The sequence below is a fragment of the Globicephala melas genome, chromosome 13, assembly GCF_963455315.2.
Source record: "Globicephala melas chromosome 13, mGloMel1.2, whole genome shotgun sequence".
NCBI classification, from domain to species: domain Eukaryota; kingdom Metazoa; phylum Chordata; class Mammalia; order Artiodactyla; family Delphinidae; genus Globicephala; species Globicephala melas.
The window spans coordinates 56,242,205-56,265,275 of NC_083326.1; the positions used below are offsets into that span (position 1 = coordinate 56,242,205).

The 23,071-nt window shown below is 42.9% G+C and overlaps 1 protein-coding gene across 9 annotated transcripts in view; it reads right to left on the reverse strand.

Moving 5' to 3' along the window:
• Positions 1–23,071, reverse strand: part of DLGAP1 (DLG associated protein 1) — a 1,249,700-nt gene that overhangs the window by 833,731 nt on the left and 392,898 nt on the right. For 4 of the 9 annotated variants that reach the window (XM_060310339.1, XM_060310341.1, XM_030836663.2 and 1 more), the window contains exon 1: positions 4,121–4,674. The exons of 1 other annotated variant lie outside the window; for it this stretch is intronic. The gene's annotated coding sequence lies outside the window, so the exon portion shown is untranslated. Of the gene's footprint in view, positions 1–3,304; positions 3,466–4,120; positions 4,676–23,071 lie in introns of those variants that run through there. 4 more of the 9 variants (XM_060310340.1, XM_060310342.1, XM_060310337.1 and 1 more) reach the window with 3 other exon arrangements.

Here is a 23,071-nt window from a genome sequence, read left to right on the forward strand (position 1 = left end):
CTCTGTGCAATCAGAGAAAGGAAGAAAAGACCTCAAAGAAAAGCCATTCACCATTTTAACCACCTTATATGCACAGCCCATTTTTTCTGCCCTCAACCACACGTTTTCCTTAGCAGGTGGTTTGTGTGTTGCAGGGTTACAAAAAAAGAAAAGAAGTAATAAATTTTGTTATGCATTAATGGTATATTATACATAGCAAATATACATTTTCCATAAGCCAAAGAGGTATGTGTTAGAAGAAAAGGAACTGGTACCTGGTATCTCATACAATGAGTTGTCAATGGATGTTTAATAAATTAAAATGAAAGACTGATGATTAGCTCTAAATCCTCCTCTGTGGTAGAAAAATGGTTTAGACCTTCCTAGGAACCACATCTTTGGCAATACCTGAGAGACCACACAATGAAAGTCACCTTCACTGGGGAGTAACAGGAAGCAGCCTACACATTCCCCATGATTTAAAAAAAAAAAAAAAAAAGAAGAAGGAGGAAGAAAGTCAAAGAAGAAATGATTCCTTTCTTTGAAAATGAAGAATCACAAGCCCTGAGGATCTTCTGGAAATAAGAGATGCACAAGATATGATGGGGTGCTTTGAACCTCAGAGTGTATCTGTGGCACAAAATTTTTAGAATTCTAGACAAAGGGTCTTCTTGTGATTGTGTTTCTTTAAAACAAAAATGTACAAAGAAAACAACATGTCATAGATGTAAGGCATAGATTGTAAGTGTGGGAGGTGAGGATTGGAGACAAGTGTTCAGATTTTTCAAAAGTCCTTTCATGATGCTCCTGCTTTAAGGATGCTCCTTTAGCGGGATAAAGGAGAAAAAGAAACAAAAGAACTTACAACTACATTGTTTCCTTAGATTAACCATGAGAGGCAAACGGCGGTTTCTATAGAGATGAAATCTTCATGACAGTCTTCCAATGGAATGCTTCCTAAGAGGAAACAGATCCTTCTGCATGGAGCAGAGCTGCTCTGAATAAGGGGAGAACAATTTGTGGGAACGATCCAGAAGATACCATAACGTGAATCTGCCATAGAAACTTCACTATGAAAACACACATTTAGGTGGCATGTTACTATTCTTTCTGAATTTGAAATATTACATGAAATCAAAATCAGAACACTGAACTCTTTGTTTCCAGAAGAAGTTGCTATTCAAAGAATGTTACTTGTCTCAACTGAGTTGTAGACGAAACTGTTACTATGCTACAACTCTCTAAATGAGTAGTTAGTAAAACTTCATTTCCCCTCTTCCCAGTTTTAAATTTATATTTAAAAATTAATCAATCTAGGGAATTCCCTGGTGGTCCAGTGATTAGGACACTACGCTTCCATTGCAGGGGGTCGGGTTCGATCCCTAGTCAGGGAACTAAGATCCCGCGAGCCACGCTGCATAGCCAAACAACAACAACAACAAAAAGTAATCTAAAAAATAAATAAATAAATAAAAATTAATCAGTCTAGACAGCCATATAGAACAAAGGCATACATAACCTAGTAGAAGTTAAATCAAAGTGCATGCAATCTGTATTTCCAAATTTGATTCAATAGGACGTTTACGCTTAGAAAGACTTAGAAAGTACAACAACTTACAGTTAGTTTAGGCTATTTCCCTGCTTGGGCTACATAATATTTTGAGAAGAAGGTCTTGGCTACATAATATTTTGAGAAGAAGGTCTTGACTTCAATAATCACTCATATCAAGGTTTTAGTCCTGGCAGAATGAAGTTTACATTGAAGGAGAAATTACAGATTCTAAACCATGAAAATTCCCCATAAGGAAAACTCAAATATTATTCCCCCCCCAAAGCACAATTGCTAGTGTGTGACTTGAAGAGTTTTGTCACAAAATTACTTCATAATTTTTTAAAGAATCTGTTTACCAGTTCATTTTGCCAATATTTATACAGTCTATAATTTTTGAGATCAAATATTTTATTTAGCCAACTAACCTTGGGATAGAAATATAGAGAGAAATAGCAGATGTAATTTTTAAAATAGCCTATATTTGTGAAGGCATTCAAGTCTCTTCTCATACAAAGTAGCTAATACTTTCTCTTAAGTGAGTCAGTTGTTGTTTTTTAAATAGTCATGGAATTTTAGATCTAGAATTAGGAATATTTCAAGGAAGTGACTTTACTGCAGCAACTTTAAACTGAACTAATACACCCAAAGGAAATTAATAACAAGGCCACTGACACCAGATTTCTATGAACTTTCCTATTTCATGCCAGAATATGAATTTTCTGAACCAAGGGTAGTTTTCATAACCTAAACGGTTAAATTTCAAATGTTTTTCAAAGTTATTCGATATTTCTTTATGACTTTGGATCTCCTTTTTAAAAATGTAAGCAAAGACAACTTTTTCCTTTTGACATTAGATAAATTAGGATACTTGTGACGTCTCTTGCCTTCCTGTCATTTTGGTTCAAGTTGGGATAAAGATTACTGCTCCACATGCAAAATTACCTAGGCCAATAGAAAGTTGCTTCCTGAAGCTGAAATTCGGCTATAAATAACCGTCAAAAGGCAGTTAGCTCCTTCCTGGTAAAAAAATAATTTGCAAGATGTTTGCATTTGGTCCTAAAATTGCTTTCCTAGTTCTGAACATTCCTCATCCCAGGATCTGACTACAAGTCAGACCGATCCATCACCAGTTTACAAAGCCATTCTCGAAGACTTTAAAAGCTAAAGATCTGCCTTGAATTGTTACTTTTATGATATGTTTTTCATCACTGTAATTCCATAACTTCATGTGTTATGCTGGGGGTGGAGGGTGGGGGAGAAGGGGCATCGATCTCTCAAGAACAGAGCCAAGCTCACGGGGTCAAGAGGGGACAGTCTCGCAGGAGTCCAGAAAGGAGATAACATCTCACCGCCCGCGCCCCCCACCCCCGCCCACGGAGGGTCCTGTCCCAGCCTCCTCGCTGCCTCAAACCCCCTCCCCTTATCCGACAGAAAATTCCGCAGCCTCCTGGCCGGGAGGGAGACGAGCCTGAGAGCCCTGGGTGGGAACGGCGTGCCGGCACAGACAGTGTCGCGGGCGCGGGCACCTGAGCAGCCCCTTCCCACCGCCTCCCGGGGCCCCTGCGCCAGGCTGGGCTGGCTCGCCTCCCGCGAGGGGCGCAGCCTCCCGAGCCCTGCAGGCAGGATCTCCATCTCCGCGCGGCCCCCCGAAGTCCTGCCTGCAGCTGCGGCCGCCCGCCCAATGAAAGTGCAATTTGTTATCCCTCCCGGCCCGGAGGAGGGGTGTCCGGGTCTGGTCCTGGCTCAGCCCCGACTGTTCAGCTGGCTGAATACCGGGTCTCACCGCCCGCGCCGCGAGTGGCCGGGAATGGGCCTTGGCCTCGGCCGCGGGAGGGGGTCGACTCTCCTGTGATCGCTCCCTTGGACCCCGTTCTCTCCGTGTGTCTCTCTTTCTGTATCTCGGTCTCTCCCTGCGTGCCTCTGTCTCTCTTTGTCTCTGCTTCCCTGGCTTCCTCTCTCTCTTGCGCGCGCCTGCGCGCGCGCACACGCACACACACACACACACACACACACACACACACACACACACACAGGGGAGGGGGCTGTCTCCACTACCAATGCCAAAATGTCACCTAAAAAACAAGTGCAACAACTTGCCTCGCCAAAGACCCAGGAGCCAGTCGAGAAATGCCCTGCAGGGCGCAGCCCCCTCCTTCCCTGCAAGGTGCATCGGGGGTTGGGGTCGGGGGGGGGGGGAGGGGGGGGAATTTGGCCGGTGGACCTGACGGGGACTGTTGTTCTCCTCCCCTCCCCCTTCCGGGACCCTGTCGCAATTAGAAATCCGTCCTCTCCTCAGGCCCCGGGGGGAGCCGCGAGAACCGCACGCCGGAGAGGGGCGCGCCGGTCCCTGGGTTCCCGGAGTCCCCCGGGGGTCGCAGGAGTGCGCCCCGGGTGGTGGAAGGGAAAGGAGAAGCCGGCCGGCGGCTAGGGGAGCCCAGTCCAGAGTCCCTCCGCCCGCGACAGAAGCGGCGACCGCGCGGCGGGCAAGAGCCGCCCAGCGCGCGGCGACCGCGGCGGTGGCGGCGGCCCGGGCTCCAGCGGCCGCCGCCGCGAGCGCACGCCCCAGCCCCCGGAGCAGCCTGGCGTTACCTTGCCACTGCCCGCAGTTTGGCCCTCGGTCGCCGCCGCCGTCCGTCGGTCCCGCGAGCCTCGGAGGAAGGACGAAAGAGGTGTCCCCGTGGCCGGGACAGGATCCCAGCGAGGCGATGGGAAGGACTCGAGTGAGGAGCTGAGAGGGCTACGGCCGCTCCCGCCGCGGATGCCGCCGATTCCCCCGGGCCGGAGGTGTCGGAGAGGCAGTGTCCTCGGGACTGCGGGGCCCGGAGCGCAGCGCTCGCCTCTGGCGCGGCGGCTGAGCGCCGGGACGCGGCGGACTGGGGCGGCGAGGCTGGGCTGGTCACCCGCCCCTGGGTGCATGTTAATACGGTGGGGAGGAGGAGTCCCGCGCTTCCTCCGCCCAACCGCGGGAGCCGGCGGGCGGGCGGCGGCCGCTGCCCGGAGCCAGCGCTCCCACCCGCCCCGGCTACTACGGCGGGCCACCAGCCCTGACCCAGACCAGGCACGTGCGCCCGGGCCGCAGGGAGGCGCCCGGCGTCCTGCGGGTGATGCCGGCTCAGCTCCGGGCCGCAAGTGCGCTCACACCACACAGAGGGGAAAGCCCCGCATCCCCTCGAAGGAACCGCGAGGCGACCGCGCGTTAGTGGGCGTGTCCCGTGCGTTCCCCGGCGCAGCGTCCGCTGAGAAGTGAACCTGCCCCTCCTCACCTGACAGCTCTCGTTCCCAACCTTGTCATCGGGAGCGCTCAGCACTATCACAGGAACTCATGTTGGCGGGCAGAGGGTTTGTCTTTCTCTCTCTCTCCATCCTCGGGATCCCTAGTAGAATTTTTGAAGAAGCAATCGCCAGGGAGGAGCCGGGGTCGTGGAAAGAGGCTAGACTCACCCGGACTGACATTCACACCCGGTGCCATTACCTCCCCCAGAGCCTCAGTTTCCCCATCTGTACAACGAAGGCTCTTGTGGATTAGATTATACAATATTTTTTACCACCAGCTTCTCAAGGTATTGGCCTAAAGATAAGTAGAAAAGCGAATCCCTTTTCTTCCTATCCTCTGACCTCAGAAAACTCCCTGCTCTCCATCCCAACTGCATTTGGAAGCCACGCCCATTCACACCGTCTGAGGACCACAAGTCCACGTGCTCTGAAAGTAGGAAGCACCCATGAGGCTTCAAAGTAAGAATAGAAATAAATATTGTATGAAGAGATGAACTAAGATTTGGGTCAAAGAGAGAAAAGAGTCAAATAAGTGTTTATTGAGCTTCTGCTCTACCCACTTAAGTATCAATACTATAGATGATAATAGTTAAATAGTGGTTAATCACCATCTTCCAGTTTCCCTCTACTCAAAAAAGAATGAGTGGGCTTCCCTGGTGGCGAAGTGGTTGAGAGTCCACCTGCCAATGCAGGGGACACGGGTTCGTGCCCCGGTCCGGGAAGATCCCACATGCCGCGGAGTGGCTGGGCCCATGAGCCATGGCCGCTGAGCCTGCGCATCCGGAGCCTGTGCTCCGCAAGGGGAGAGGCCACAACAGTGAGAGGCCCGCGTACCGAAAAAAAAAAAAAAAGAATGGGCATCTTCATGGAGAATGTCTGCCCTTTGTTCTACAGCTCCCAGGGAGAACATTATGCTAAAGAGTATATGATCTTTCTGTAATTGTACCCATAAAGTTACAGCATAAGATTTAGCATCTGCTTTGTGTGATATCTAATTATAAATATTAATAGAATATCCTTTTTAAAGAAAACCCTTCTAAAAATACAGAGAAGTGAAAAACAGTTTCCATAAAAATATGACTCAGATAAATAATCGCTTTTCCGCAATTTCACTGAGTGATTTTCCATTAAAGAGGAAAAAAAATCCGTAAACCACGAAACACTCCAAGAAATGGAGGTAAATCCTCAGCAGTGATCATAATGCTTTAACAAAGCTCTAAAAATTATCCCCAGCCAATTCAAGAGTGACTGTATAGGGGCACTTATTCTTCAAATACGATTCCATGAAAAGGCAAAGTACTGATATAGGAAAAGTAGCCTTCATAATCTGGAGAGAGCAACTACCTTGTGTGTCTAATCCATGGAATTTTTAATGAGGTCACATAAATAAGGAGGCCATTATAACTGTCAGGCCCTAAATCAAATTAGGTGACGTTAGGGAATAAATTTGCTTGAAGCAGAAAATCATCTTCTTAAAAATTCTTATGGTGGATTCAACCAGACAACAATAATATCTATGTACCACTGCTATTGTGAGGGTTTGCTGACTGTAAGTGACAGAAACCAAATCTGGTGAACTGAAGAGAAAGTTATTTATTGGAAAGATATTGAAAGCTTTGCAGTCTTGAAACAGGCAGGGTTTGTGGCAATACTGTAGCTCTAGAAAGTCAGAAAGACAGAAGCAGTTCTGTTTGGTGTTGCACTGAAATGTACAGTGTACAGTCAGTAAATGTCAACTATTTCTTCAAACTTCACCTTACTGGATCGAGATTCAAGTCACAAAGGAGAACATCTGACTGGCCAAACTTCAGTCAGGTACCCACTCCCTGGCGGTGCCAGGAGAGGGAGAGGAAACATTCGGTTCTTTGACTTCCAGAATGGAAGGCAGGCACCTGGATTTATCATGCTTCCAAAAGTACACATGATTGGAGATAGGTGATTCCTCGAAACAAGTTCAGTGAACTATTAAGAAGAAGAATTTGATGCTGAGGTCAAAAAAAGGTCAATGTCTGTTACATTGATGGCCATGAAATTTACACTGTAATGCTTAGAGTTGTTTGGAAATGAGCAGTACAAGTGAAACTGCAAGTTTGTTTCACTTAAAGAATGCTGTTTAAATACTGTATGTATGGCCAGTTATCTTATTTAAATAAGCATAGTGCCTATTATAAGCACTACTGCAAGCCAGGGCTAGCAGCTGTGTTCATTTCTTGTCACCGACAGTATAGTAGTGGAATAATCGCCCTGGAAAGATGACCATGTCCTAATCCCTCGAACCAGTGAATGGTTATCTTGCATGACAATTTGCAGATGTGATTAAGTAAAGGGTCTTGAGATGGGAAGTTTATCCCAGATTACCTCAATGGGCCCAATATAATCAAAAAGGCCCTTATAAGAGGGAAACAAGAAAGTCAAAGGCAGAAGAAAAAGATGGAATGATGGAAGCAGAGGTTGGAGTGATGCATTTTGAAGATGGAGGAAGGAGGTCATGAGCAAAGGGATACAGAAGCTAGAAAAGATTCTCTCCTAGAGCCTCCAGAACTCATGCCAGTCTGCTACTATCTTGATTTTAGCCCAGTTAAACTGATTTCCGATTTCTGATCTCCAGAACTGTAAGATAATAAATTCATGTTGCTTTCGGCCACCAAGTTTCTATAACAGCAGCTAGAAGAAACGAATATAGACAACTTACCCAACCCTTGGGAACATCCTCCCCAAAGCACATGTTGGTAGCAGGTGGCGTGAGAGCCTTTACTGTAGAAGAAACACAGAAAGGCATAGATACTTCTGAAGAAGTCGACTCAAAGGAGGCTGAGTCAGCAATACGTTGGTAAGAAGAGGAAATTAGAAACCATGAACAGATAGGGTTCCTATTCAGGAGTTTCCATTTCTCTGGTTAAATCAATGTGGCGGCACTCCCCCTAGACCACAACATGGTCAAACCGATCAAATCCCATTAGAATGAAGTATACTTGTGAAAGAAGAAAGAACTCGAAGGACAACCTGAATGCTAAGTGTGAAAGACATACAAGTTTGCTTCTGCATTTAACAAAGCCTTCTCACTCATTCTCGTGGTTTTAAGTAACATTTAAACGGTGATTCCAGATCTATATCTTCAGCCTTGACCTCTCAGCTAGGTTTCATATTTGGGAATCCAAAGACCAGCTAGACAAATCCACTTACAACTTCCACTGGCACTCCAAAGTTAACAGGTCCAAATTAAACTCATTGCTTTCTGCCCTTTCCATCTGTTCAAATTTTTATTCCTTTTCCTGTTATACTATATAAATTCACGGCACAGTCATCCACCAAGTCACCAACACCAGAAACCCATGAGTTATCCTAGACTTCTACACCCACCAATCACCTCTAATCCATCAGCAAACACTGCTGACTTCTCCCACCATCTGAACTGATCCTGACTCCCTCCTATATTTCCATTTCTGTAACAGTATACCCGTATAAGGCTTTGTCATCTCACCTTTGGGTCATTATCCTCTTAACTTCTTTCCTTTCCCCCAGTCTTGCCTCCTTTTCATTGAAGCAAGAATAGGCTTATAAAAATACAGCTCAGGGCTTCCCTGGTGGCGCAGTGGTTGAGAGCCCGCCTGCCGATGCAGGGGACACGGGTTCGTGCCCCGGTCCGGGAGGATCCCACATGCCGCGGAGCAGCTGGGCCCGTGAGCCATGGCCGCTGAGCCTGCGCGTCCGGAGCCTGTGCTCCGCAACGGGAGAGGCCACAACAGTGAGAGGCCCACGTACCGCAAAAAAAAAAAAAAAAAATACAACTCAGACCACGTTACACGTTAAAGCTATGGTTTAGCGCCTTATAAATGTATAAAGTTCAGTTCCTTAGAATGATATACAAGGCTCTCCTGCTTTTATCTTTCTTAGGCCTTTGCTCTCATGATTTATACGCTATGCTTCAGTAAATCAGACTGCTGCTTATGATGCCATTCCTGTAACATGCTCTGGAATATTTCTGTAACTCTCTCATACTATTCTTTCTGTCTTGGATGCCCTCTCTCTGCTTTTGCTGGCTAGTATATGTCTCCTTCAAAGCTTGCTTCAGTGGTCCTCATGCCTGAATCATTAGGTTGGATTAAGTCGTGCCCACGCTCACTGAACCTACTACTATCTTAGTTTTTATGACATTATATTAAGTTTTTCAGGTTATCTGGGTTGTATTTTTGAGACTGTAGCTATCCCTACATGGATCTCCAATACCTAGCATAGTAACTGCCTCTCAATAGAAAATCAATATATATTTGTGGGACTGAATTAACCTGAATGGCTTTGAGAATATTTTGTGATGTCTGTAATATATCTTAATATTAGGTAGTAGAAGGCCATGTGTGATGTAATATAACCTGTAGCCAAATTTTAGAACCCATCACTTATCAGGTTCAATAAATGGAAAGTGTTCTTTTTCATGCTAAACAAATGCCAAAAAAAAAAAACTGAGGAAAGACATATGAAGACATCATGGCTAGTTTTTCCTTTTAAGAGTCAATCCAGTGAAAGGAAATGGTCTTGTTATCCTCAAACGGTTTTCAAGGAACCTTTTTGCTTTATGTTTTGATTTTTTTTAATTAGAGATATAAATGCTGGAATACAATTGATTTAGCTTCTGTCCGAACTCTTCTTTTATACCCTATCATTCTTGTTTACACGTTAATCTATATACACTGTGTCACCTCCCAAACACCCCCATTTACTCTTTCATCCATTACAATATGGTGTGAGCCCTGTGCACTGCAATCTGGCTTTGTTCTGGTAAACGTGGTGTAATTTTCCCAACAAGAAGCCCCTTTGTAGTTCCTATTTCCCTGATCTCCTAATTAGAATTTTATGCAATGGATATGTGATTTTTCGAATTTTCCACTAGAAATGTCCATTATTTTACTGTCTTCTGGTTTCCCTTCTAGTTCTCTGCTCCCAGACTTTCCTACTACCTCTCCTAAGCTGTAATTATTGTGCCCCCAGGATGGTAGCTGAGACCACTGGTGAGAGTGAGGTCTCTGAAGAGAAAGGACCCTTGGTCAGGACCCTGGGAAGTCTCCGCAATATCCACTGGTGAAAGAGGAAGAGGCCAACGTTAGACGTGGGAAGAAACTCAGAACAGCCGTGCCGTGAAAAGACAGGTTCCATGGAAACCAAAGAATGACAGCATTTTAGGAGACAGGATTTGATGCTGAATTTTAAACTAGCACTTCTATACATGTAACATCTCCACCTGCAAGAAATGTACAGACATCACCAATTCAGTAGATACAAACCAGATGGTCCATCTTCCATCCAGCATTAGCTCTTTCCCACACAGTATTCCCACTGATGATCCCTTCCAGCATATACCCAGACATTTAGCAGTCATTCTGATACGCTTTCTCCTCCCTTATCTACTCTATCTAATTGGTCACCAAGTTTTATCAAATTCCTAAAACAATAAGCTATTTCACTCTACTGTTTAAAATTATTCAGTACATCCTCATTGCCTTCAAGATAAAACCTGAAAGCTTATGTATAACATTCAAAGCCCTTCACAATCTGATTCTTTCTTCAATAAATTAACAAACTAATTTATTTGAGTGGGTTGGCTTTTCACACATTGGATTGAAAACTTTATTAAAATTTTTTTTAACGGTTTAGAAATTGAAACAGTTAAAAATAAAAATAAATGAAACCAAGAACAATAAAAGAAAAAAGAACATATGTTCACCCATATATTCTAGAGACTGCCAATATATACAGTAATGACCCTAGGCAAACTATATATCATCATATAGTAAAAGGGAGAGAAAGAATCAGAATATCTTGATAACAAAAAAAATTAATATATTATTGTATACATTTTGAGAAAAGACCAACTATAGATTTTTTTGTTCAGAAGTATTGTAGTTAAGAGTTCCCCTTAAAACAATCCCAATCCCTAAAATACTTAGGAATACATTTAACCAAGGAGGTGAAAGACCTGTACATTGAAAACTATAAGACACTGATGCAGGAAACTGAAGACACAAATGAATGGAAAGAGTTTCTGTGCTCAAAGATTGGAAGAATTAATATTGTTAAAATGTCCACACTACCCAAAGCTCTCTACAGATTTAACGTAATCCCTATCAAAATTCCAATAGCATTTTTCTCAGAAATAGAAAAAACAATCCTAAAATTTGTATGGAAGCACAAAAAACCCTGAATAGCTAAAGCAATCTTGAGAAAGAAGAACAAAGCTGGAGACATCACACTTCCTGATTCCACACCATGTTACAAAGCTATAGTAATCAAAATACTATGGTACTGGCATAAAAACAGACACATAAACCAATGGAATAGAACTGAGACCCCAGAAATAAATCCAAGCATATATGGTCAGTTGATTTACAGCAAAGGAGCCAAGACTACTCACAGAGGAAGGGCTACTCTCATCAATAAATGGTGTTGGGAAAACTGGATATCCACATGCAAAAGAATGAAACACGACCATTATCTTACACCAAACACAAAAATCAACTCCAAATGGATTAAAGACTTGAATTTAGAACCTGAAACCATAAAACTTAGAGAGGAAAACACAGGAGGTAAACTCCTTGACATTGGCCTTGGAAATGACTTTTTGGATTTGACACTAAAAACAAAGGCAACAAAAGCACAGATGAAGAACTGGGACTACATCAGACTTGAAAGCTTCCACACAGCAAAGGGAACCATCAACAAAATGAAAAGACAACCTATGGAATGGGAGGAAATATTTGCAAACCACATATTGGATAAGGGATTAATATCCAAAATATACAAGGAACTCAATACAACTCAATAGAAAACAAAAAACTAAAACAAAACCCACAAATAATCCAACTTAAAAGTGGGCAAAGGACCTGTTAGGATGTCTATTACTAAAAAGACAAGAGATAACAAATGCTGGTGAGAATGTGGAGAAAAGTGACCCCTTTTACACTGTTGGTGGGAATGTAAATTGTTACAGTCACTAGGAAAGAGTATGGAGGTTCCTCAAGAAATTAAAAATAGAGAATAAAGAGGACTTCCCTGGTGGTACAGTGGTTAAGAATCCGCCTGCCAGTGCAGGGGATATGGTTTCGAGCCCTGGTCCGGGAAGATCCCACATGCTGCGGAGCAAATAGGCCCGTGCACCACAACTACTGAGCCTGCGCTCTAGAGCCCACGAGCCACAACTACTGAAGCCCATGTGCCTAGAGCCCATGCTCTGCAACAAAAGAAGCCACCGCAATGAGAAGCCCACGCACCGCAACGAAGAGTAGCCCCCGCTGACCGCAACTAGAGAAAGCCCGCGCGCAGCAACGAAGACCCAACGCAGCCCAAAATAATAAATAATAAATTTTTTTAAAAAGAATAAATAGAGAATAAAGAATAGATTGAAAGAGTCCAGCAAGATGGTCACGTAGGAGGCTCTTGAAGCCCCCTCCTCCCAGGGATGCATTGAACGTACAGCTACGCGTGGAGCACCTGCCTCCAAAGGAGCCAGAAACCCGCTGAGCAACTCGTGCACACTGGATGGATGAGAAAATACACCCATCAAAATGGTAGGAAAGGCTGAGACACACACTCGCAATAAGCCCCACCCCTGGCACAGCACCACACGGTCGGGAGGGAACCCCTAACTCCCAGCATCTCCCTGAGGAGTGAAAGCTTTGGACCCCACATCTATCAATCCAACATTTTAAAAAATTTATTCTATTGAAGGACAGTTGATTGACAATGTTGTGTTAATTTCTACTGTACAGCAAAGTGGTTCAGTTACACATCTATATGTATTCTTTTTTTCACTTTTTCACTTTCATTTTTATTTTATATTGGAGTTGATTTACAATGTTGTGTTAGTGTCAGGTGTACAGCAAAGTGATCTAGTTATACATAGACATATATCATCACTCCAGCATTTAAGACAACCACCGGAGGGAGGACTCGCAAAACACCTAGCTGTGAAGGCCAACATGCTTGTGTCTGGAGACCCACAAGACTATAGCAAAGAAACAATGCCTGATAGGCACCTGGCCTATCCCCCTGAGGGCTCAGCGCAGAGGAAGCAGGCAAAATTACCCATTTCCAGTATTTCCCTGAAAGAAGTTTATCTGCTTACTTTAAAAGCTGCTGCCTGAGGGTCAGGCTTGTAACTTAGCAGGTACTAAGGGCTCGCTGTGGTCCTCCCCTGAGGCCAGGGAAGCCAGTGGACACCTCTCCCACTTCCTCCCTCCAGCCTGCTCCAATAACACTACCAAGGTGCCAGTATCATTCTGGAAGGAGGTCGTATACATGTCTGCGGCTCCAGCTTTTGTGGCTGCCACCCGAGGGAGTGGCCTGGATTTCCTGGCCCTAGTAGTCAATGGGGCTTGCATCCATGAGCCCCCTAGGACTCTAGCAAACAAAGAAACAGTTCTTAATGGGCCTAGGAGCAGCCCAACACTGCAGCTCTACACGTAGGCCCAGCAGAGAGGGGGCAGGCAAAAATGCCCATCCCGGTTTCCTCCTGGAAGGGACTCCACCACCTGTTTTCCCAGCTGCTGCCTGAGGGTCTAGCTTCCAATCAGCCTGCATCTAGGTGCGGACTACAGGGCTCCCCTTCGCACAGCCCTGACTGCCAGGGGCCACTGAGAACAAAGAAGGAGCCTCGGAACACGGAAGTCTGAGAGGCAACTCTGAGGTTGGGCCGGACTGACTGCAGCACTGTTTGCAAGAGCAGATGCATAGAAGCAACTTACTGTCCATCCACAGACAATGGATTTTTAAAAAGTGTGGTACAGATATACAGTGGAATATTATTCAGCTTTTAAAAAGGAAATCCTGACATTCGCAACAACATGGATGAAATTGCAGGGCCTTATACTAAGCGAAATAAGCTCAACGGAAGATGAAAAAGACTGCATGATATCACTTCTGTGTGGAATCTTAAAAAAAAAAAAGTAAACTCATAGAAACAGCATAGAAAAGTGGTTGCCAGGGGCTGGGGGATGGGAGAAATCGAGAGGTTGGTAAAAAGGAATAAATTTTCAGCTGTATGATGAATAAGATCTGAGGATCTAATGTAAAATGGGGTGACTACGGTTGATACCACCACTCTGTGTAACTGAAATCTGCTAAGTGACTAGAACTGAAACATTCTTACCAAAAAAATAAATAAATAAAATGATAAATATGTGAGGTGATAGATGTGTTAATTAACTCAATGAAGGGGGGAGATCCTTTCACAACATACACATGTATCAGATCATCATGATGTGTACTTTAAATATCTTAAAATTTTATTTGCCAATTATACCTCAATACAGCTGAAAAATATAGTTCTCCCTTAAGTATTTTAATTGAGCAAGGTATTTTACCCTTTTGGGAAATCGCTTATAATTATGAAGTCTTCTAACATCTCCAGAGACATAAATGTTCTTGACAGACTACATTAAGTAAAATTGTTTAAAAACAAATAATAGGATTAGAATTTAACCTTTAATTTTACATGCAAAATATGCAGTCAACTGAAAGAATACATCATTACATCGTTAGTCTCATTCTTTTTTGCATTACACTTAATTTGACTGTCTTTTCCAACTCCAGTTTATATTTGAATTTTTCATAATAAAGATAGATACGAACTTGATATGTCTAGAGGAAAAATGCCATTTTAAACATTATCCCTGTTAAAGAAAATCTAGATTAAAGAATAATTTGTAAAACTGAAATGACCTCAAATTAGCATAAACCAGCAAAGAAATCAGCAATGTGCATACACACGTCTACAGAATTCTATTTTGTTTTTATTGTTCTATTCAAAAGCAAAACAACTTCCTTTTTTAGTGAAAGAATGTGTAATTTAAGAAAAGTCAGCCATGAAGTTCCAGTATTCGTGTGGAGAGCTGAATAAATTACACACAAAAAATTCTGTAAATAAGCCATATTCTCTTGAGAATCAGTTTCTGTCTGTTTTGGTAGATAAAAATTTGTCATAAGATATAATTTATTGAATCCTCAGAAGCACAGTTCCCAGACAGGCATTATTAATATTGATATCTCCATTCTAAGACATTTTAAGATACACTTAAAAATATGGCGAGCATACATTCGTGTCTGGGAAGCTAGAACAACCGAGATTTCCTAGGTTTTAAAATTCTGTTTCTAATATTTATTCTTTCAAAAAATATCAATCATAGTCTGTTTTTACTGTGTTCAGCATCAGAATACCTGCAGGAGAAAAACAAGATATGCCTTCTGTCTTGAAGAATTCTCCACTCTAAAACAGCAATTAATGAAATAATATTGGGAAAATGCAGAGTTTGCTGCTTGTTGGAAAGCTGGCATTCAAGAACTGGTGGCTGAGGACATCCACAGGGATGATGATGATTATAATTTTATAACCATTAGTATTTAGAGTGATAAGACCTCACATAAAAATTCATGTATCAGCAACCTCAATTCTAAAATATAGCCCTGACATAGGCTCTGTATAACAAAGGGATATTACTAACGCTATATCCTAAAGCTCATTTGAGTGTTTCTCAGACTTTCATTCTTGATTGGCACAGGGAATGTGGTAGAAACATGCTAGCTATTCACCAAAATTTGGTTTCCACTTCTTCCTAGGCTACGGTCACAAGACTGTGTCCTGGTGAAGTGAATGTTGCTAGAAATAACATGCTACTACCAAGCCTGGCCCATAGAAACCTCTCAAGATATCCTGCACTAACTCTCTCTGCATGGCTGGCCAGATATTGATGCTTGCAGTGTGCCTTGTACTGAATGGCCAAGACCCCGGAAGCTACCCCCCGCACTCCCTGCTACCAACTGGACATTCCATGAGCAAGAAATAAATTTCTATTGCACTTAGCCACTGAGGTGTTGGGGCTTTATCAGCTAGAGAGTTAGTGTTAATTCATCTAATACAATGAAGAGAGGAATGCAAGGGAGTTCGCCGGTGGTCCAGTGGCTAAGACTCCGTGCTCCCAATGCAGGGGGCCCAGGTTTGATCCCTGGTCAGGGAACTAGATCCCACATGCCACAACTAAAGATCCCACATGTCGCAATGAAGATCCCACATGTTGCAACACAGATCCCACATGCAGCGAAGATCCCACGTGCCAGAACTAAGATCCGGCACAGACAAATAAATAAATAACATTTAAAATAAGTAAATAACAGGTATTACTTTAAAAAAGAGAGAAGGGAATGCAAAAATTTGATGTCTACTGTGTACCAGACCTTGTATATAAATACAGTGCTTTATTTATTCTCCAAACTAAACCAATGAATTAGCCAGGAGCAGTCCCATTTCATGATGGGGTGACTGAGGATTGACTAAAAATAACTTTCCTTGGATGCACAGCCAGTTAGCGGTAGAGTCAGAATTTGAACCTGAGTTTACTGACTTCAGAGATGGTATTTTTATAACACATCCTCCTATAATCTTTGGTTGACTTCTAACTGGATGATAAGGGTTACATTCTATTACAGGTTTAAAGCAATAAATCAAAAGACAAAATTTTTGATATTTGAAACCACCGATAACAAACTCTTAAAAGCTAAAACGAAATTTCACAAAACACAGAAGCCCAGGGCCACTTGTGTGGGTAAAGGGGCTTAATTAACTAACAGGTACTGACATTATTGGTACACTTTGGTTCAAAAATGCAGTTAATATACCAAACAATTATCCTGAGTTAGAAAGGAAAAGGAAATTTGATTTGTATACAATGTTTAAGATGGAAGAAAATGATGCAGTTATATTAAACAGCTTTGTTGAAATATAATATACAATAAACTGCACGCTAAGTTGCACGATTTGGTAAATTTTTACATATGTATGTCTGTGCACACGCGTGTGTATGTGGAATATCAGTATGTGAGACCATCAGGAAACCATCACCATAATCAAGATAATGAACATATGCGTCCTCTCCAAAATCTCCCTCCTACCAGTTATCAAACCCACTCTTTCTGTTCTAATAGATTATTTCTAAAATTTTGTAGAAATGGAAGCATATAGTATGTATTTTTCTTCCTCTGGCTTATTTCACTCACTATAGTGTATCTGAGAGTCACCTGTGCTGTTGTCTTTACTGTTAGTGCTAACTTACTCCTTTTTATTCCTGAGTAGTGTTCCATTGTGTGTACATACCACAATTTGGTTATCCATTCTCATCTTGATGTATATTTTTCTCCACTTTTTGGCTATTACAAAATAATCTTTTATGAACACTTATGTGCAAGTCTTTGTTTGGACATATGCTTTGTATGAACATGTTCTCTGGATAAATATACAGGAGAGGCCTTCCCTGGTGGCACAGTCGTTGAGAGTCCACCTGCCGATGCAGGGGACGCAGGTTCGTGCCCCGGTCCGGGAGGATCCCACATGCCGGGGAGCGGCTGGGCCCGTGAGCCATGGCCACTAAGCCTGCGCGCCCGGAGCCTGTGCTCTGCAACAGGAGAGGCCACAACAGTGAGAGGCCCGCGTACCGCAAAAAAAAAAAAAAAAAAAAAATACAGGAGACTGATCACTGATCATATGTTAAGTGTGTCTTTAATTTTCCAGAAACCATCATACTGTTTCCAACATTTTTGGACCATTTTACATTTCTACCATAAGTGTATGAGAATTCAAATTCCTCCACATCCTCACTAATACTTGGTATGGTCGATCTTTTTAGTTTTAGGCATTCTAATCCATGTGTAGAGTTATTCCCTTGTGGTGTGGCTTTAATTTGCATTTATCTATAGATGTTGAACATATTTTTAATGTGCTTATTTGCTATTCAAATATCTTCTTTAGTAACATATATTTAAATTTTTGCCTTTTTTTTTCTGTTTTTTGTTTTTGTTTTTTTTTTTGCTGTACACGGGCCTCTCACTGTTGTGGCCTCTCCCGTTGCGGAGCACAGGCTCCGGACGCGCAGGCCCAGCAGCCATGGCTCACGGGCCCAGCCGCTCCGCGGCATGCGGGATCCTCCCAGGCCGGGGCACAAACCCGCATCCCCTGCATTGGCAGGCGGACTCTCAACCACTGCGCCCCCAGGGAAGCCCTTTTTTTTTGCCTATTTTAAATTGTCTGTTTTTTTATTATTCAGTTTCGAGAGTTCTTTATATATTGTGGGCACTAGTCCTTTATATGTTACTTGCAAATATTTTCTCCTAAACTGTGGCTTGTCTTTTCATTCTAAACAGTGTCTTTGCAAGAGGAGAAGTCATTAATTTCTATGAAATAAAGTTTATTATTTTTTTCATTTATGGATCATGCACTTGATATTAGATCTAATAAATCTTTGCTTGGGTTTCCTTGGTGGCACAGTGGTTAAGAATCTGCCTGCCAGTGCAGGGGACACACTGGCTTCCCTGCCAATCCGGGAAGATCCCACATGCCGCAGAGCAACTAAGCCCGTGTGCCACAACTACTGAGCCTGTGCTCTAGAGCCCGTGAGCCACAACTACTGAGCCCATGTGCCACACCTACTGAAGCTGGAGCGCCTAGAGCCCGTGCTCCACAACAAGAGAAGCCACTGCAATGAGAAGCCCGTACACTGCAAGGAAGGGTAGCCCCCACTCGCCGCAACTAGAGAAAGCCCGCGAGCAGCAACGAAGACCTAACGCAGCCAATAATTAAATAAATAAATTTATATCAAAAAGAAATCTTTGCTTAAACGAAGGTCACAAAGGTTTTCCCCCTTCGTTTCAGTCAAGAATTCTTACAGTTTTAGATTTTATACTGAGACCTATGATGCATTTTGAGTTAGTTTTTGTACATAGTATGAGGATCAAAGTGTATTTTTTACATACACATATGCACTTGCTTCAGTGCCATTTGTTAAAAAAATAATCAATCCTCTCTCCACCACGTTACCTTTGCAACTTTTTCAAAAATGAATTGACCATATATGTGTGGGTTTATTTCTGGATTTTGTATTCTGTTACATGGATCTGTGTGTCTGTCTTTACGCCAATACCGCACTGCCTTGATTACCATGGCTTTACTATAAACCTCGAATTTAGGTTGTATAAATCCTTCAACTTTGTTCATTTTTTAAAAAGCTATTTTGATATTCTTGGTATTTTGCTCTTCCATATGAATTTTAGAGTCAGAGTATCAGCTTCTACAAAATAGACTGCTGGGATTTCAATTAAGATCTCTTTGAATCTAAAGATCAGCTTGGGCATAAATGACATCCTAACATGAACACCATATGGTTCTCCATTCACTTAGGTCTTTAGTTTCTCTCAGCAATGTTCTGTAGTTTTCAGCACACACATTTTGATATCTATTTTTAAATTTATCTGAAGAATTTCATTTTTTTTTGGATTCACGGGCCTCTCACTCTTGTGGCCTCTCCCGCTGCGGAGCACAGGCTGTGAACTGGATTTAATTTTCCACGTAGACAAGGTTCACAATATTCTTGCAGAAATGGTGATGGGGGGAATGGTACTGGAGACCAACGTGAATGAGATTGTTACACAAATTGATGCACAAAATAAACTGGAGAAATCTGAGGCTGGCTTAGCAGGAGCTCCAGCCTGTGCTGAATCAGCTGTAAAGAATATGAATCTTTCTGAGATCCCAAGAAATATTAACATTGGTGACATCAGTATAAAAGTGCCAAACTGCCTTTTTTTTTTGCGGTACGCGGGCCTCTCACTGTTGTGGCCTCTCCCGTTGCGGAGCACAGGCTCCGGACGCGCAGGCTCAGCGGCCATGGCTCACGGGCCCAGCCGCTCCGCGGCATGTGGGATCTTCCCGGACCGGGGCACGAACCTGTGCCCCCTGCATCGGCAGGCGCACTCCCAACCACTGCGCCACCAGGGAAGCCCCCAAACTGCCCTCTTTTAAATAAAAAATTTTAAAGGCCACTCCCAGGTAAAATCCGGAGGAAAAGTCATCTAAGTTTACCATGCAGTTGTTTACCAAAAATAGAGGAGGAGAGTCTTAACTTTTGCTGTTGGATTTAAGTCAAGGTACTGATGGAAGTTATGTAAAATCAGTATGGAAGTTCATTGTTGCTTTTGTTCCTCAGTGATTTTGAAGAAATTGAGTAGTTCCAGTGTGATTTTTTCTTTATTTTCTAAACTGCATTCCTATGGCCACCCAAGGCATGCCTCTATGTATTGGCTACTGCAGTATTTTGAAAAGTGTTTGGGACATTTCTTTAAATTATGTATAACCCAAAATGTTGGTGTTTTGTATGGATTACAAAAACAGCATTCCTGGGCTTCCCTGGTGGCGCAGTGGTTGAGAGTCCGTCTGCCGATGCAAGGGACACGGGTTCGTGCCCCGGCCCGGGAAGATCCCACATGCCGCGGAGCGGCTGGGCCCGTGAGCCATGGTCGCTGAGCCTGCGCGTCCGGAGCCTGTGCTCCGCAACGGGAGAGGCCACAACAGTGAGAGGCCCGTGTACAGCAAAAAAAAAAACAACAAAAAAAAAACCAGCATTCCTTAATTCCTTCTGTTATTTGTCACAATTGTTAAAGAACGAAGTACGTATTGCATGAAAACATTATGATCTTTTTCTCTTAGTTAAATAAACTCCAAGGTAACTGGATTTCTAAAGCACCGTTCTGTTTGCCTGGTATCTACTCTAGCAATAATTTTTTTTACGACCCTCTGACTCAACGAAGTAAATAAAAGTATATTTTATCACTGTTAAAAAATAAAAAGGAGTAATTAAATTTAGTAGGGAAACCTCCCTCTGAGTGCTAAGATGATAATCTATATGAAGTAGGTGCTAGGTAAATGTTGCTGGTTTACTGGAAATTTGGTAATTTTCACTTAATTATTCCTGTGATAAATGGAGGAATTTTTCCCCATGGAAAAGGTTCTGCTTAAAAAGACCAATGAAGTAAGTGTATTACACTTGTAAAGAGTATCCCATCCCTTATGCTGCTTTCCTGTCCCCTTGACTATTTAGTTTTGAAACTCAGACACCTGTTCCTATCAAGTCTGGAATGAGCAGCATAGATTTCTGCTCTTCACTGGTGTGAAATTAAAACAGAGTCTCCTGATATTTCAGCCAATTCTTTTTCTTTTTTTTTTTTTTTCCAGTTGATAACAGTCAAGTGAAGAATAATGAGGTGGTCACAAAAATTACCACCTCATTAGAGGTAGTAGAATGTAGACGTCAGCACAGCTCTCATCTTGGACTTCCTGATACTGTGCAGGTATTCGGAAAGAGATTTCAGGTAGAAATGTGAATATTTTCTGTTTCAAGGCTCAGCTCTTCAAATTTGATTTCACAACATAACAACACCTTTGAGTCAGTGCTCAACGCTTCACACCCCTGGGAAACAAGAGGGTCGAGTTGTGGAGGTGCCAAAGTGCACACACACACTCAGCACAGTGCAAGGAAGGCCACCAACTCAGCTTCTGTGAGCAAGATGCAGTGAGCTTTCATGGAGCTGGCAACAGCGAGCCACTGGAATGTTTTGGTCAACAACGAGGGACACTAAATAAAAATCAGATATTGTGGACGGCAGTAACAAAAGAAGAGCGAAATCAAATTTTTAGAAAGTAACATTCTTTAGGGTTGTTTCTATCTAACTATCTATCAATTTATCATCTATCTCTCTCTCTATCTATCTGCCTATCTGCCTATCTGCCATGCCTCGCGGCATGCAGGATCTTAGTTCCCCAACCAGGGATCAAACCGTGCCCCCTGCAGTGGAAGTGCAGAGTCTTAACCACTGGACCACCAGAGAAGTCCCCAGCGCTGCTTCTGTTTAAATAAAGTCCTGCAAAATATTCAACTTGCTTGCTCTTGAAATCAATAACAGGAAAATGCAGGGAAATAGAAAATGGAGAATTGGAAGAATAAAACGAAGAAACGGGGGAGTTTTGAAGACCTTCTCACTCCTGACAGGATCCTGGTAGGACTGAAACATGACACCAGCCAGAGGGAAGACCATTTCTGACTGGCAGTCATACTTTAGCTTAAGGAAACAATGAAACAGATTTGGTTATTTTTAAAGAGTCTGTCATTTTGGCAGAATATTTTTTCCTTTTTTTGCCTTTTTTTGGGAGGGGGTGAGGGTGGGAATATTAAAATTAAAAAATATTCTTTGAGAAAGTACAAAAGAGCATTATTTCACATTTACAATAGCCTGAGAAATGCACTAATTTTTTATGTGTATTATGTTCCCTGGAGCAGAAATTCAGAAAGACCAGATTTAATTTTTAAAAATCCTAATCTGTCGAGAACCAATACATTTATAAAATACAAAATGTGCTCAAAGGTCACAGCAATGTTACATTTCTAGAAGAGTTTTTAAATGTTTACTCATTTTCAGTACTCATCTCCCCAGAGACCAACAGCAAATATTTTGCAGTCCAGCTCCAGACAACAGTCTCTTTATAGAAGTTGAGAAAGAGAATCAAGGGTCAAGGGTTTAGTCATCTACATATTAGAGGTCAAGTGGTCTGCCAGAGTGCAAAGGAGGCCACGTATCCTGGGACACCATCTAGCCTCTCATCTATTTCTGCTTTTAGTATTCCTCAAATGGCACTCAGGCATCAGTGACCTATTTGAGGCCACTTGTCTTTGAGCGGCCCCTCCTCAGATAATCAGTCTGTCAACCCTGGTGCCTTTGGCAGGTTGGGGACGGAGCTGGCTTCTTCCAGGACCTTGCTCTTCTACATGATTGCTGGTGTGTTTCAAACATTGCTGGAGACATGGTCTTAAAGAGTTTTCCATTGGCTGGTCCAGCTAGACATGTCTAGTAGGTGTCTTCACCTCGGAGGCAGTGGTTATTGACCATATTCTTTTCCTTTCTCTCCAGAAGGGGATCCATGACATAAGAAGATAATCAAGTGAGGGACGAGGCCACAAAAGGCATGGACAGATAAGAGGGCTATTCATTCGTGGAGAGTTCTAGGTCCTTGTGTTTGAAAAGCACTGGCTTTGAGGAAATCCTGAAATGGGGATTGGGTCATAACTGGAGCGAAAGCTTTGTGATGAGAACTAAGGAGATGATGGAGTGGATGATTGTGAGATTTCATAAGTTAGTATACGTAATGGCACTGGGCAAAACTCCCACCTTCCACCTACTCTGTACCCACACTAGGCAGATGTGTGTCTAGAGATGGACACACAGCCATGCTGCCCCATCTCTGAAGATGCTGAAGACCACTAAGCACAGCTGGTCCTTACTGCTGCCCAGTTATTCTACTACATTTACCTGTTGTTCTCTCACCACCCCACATTCGCCAGATCCCCAGATGACTAGAGCTTACGACAGTCAGGAAATAACCATTTGATTGGGTTCTGCACGACA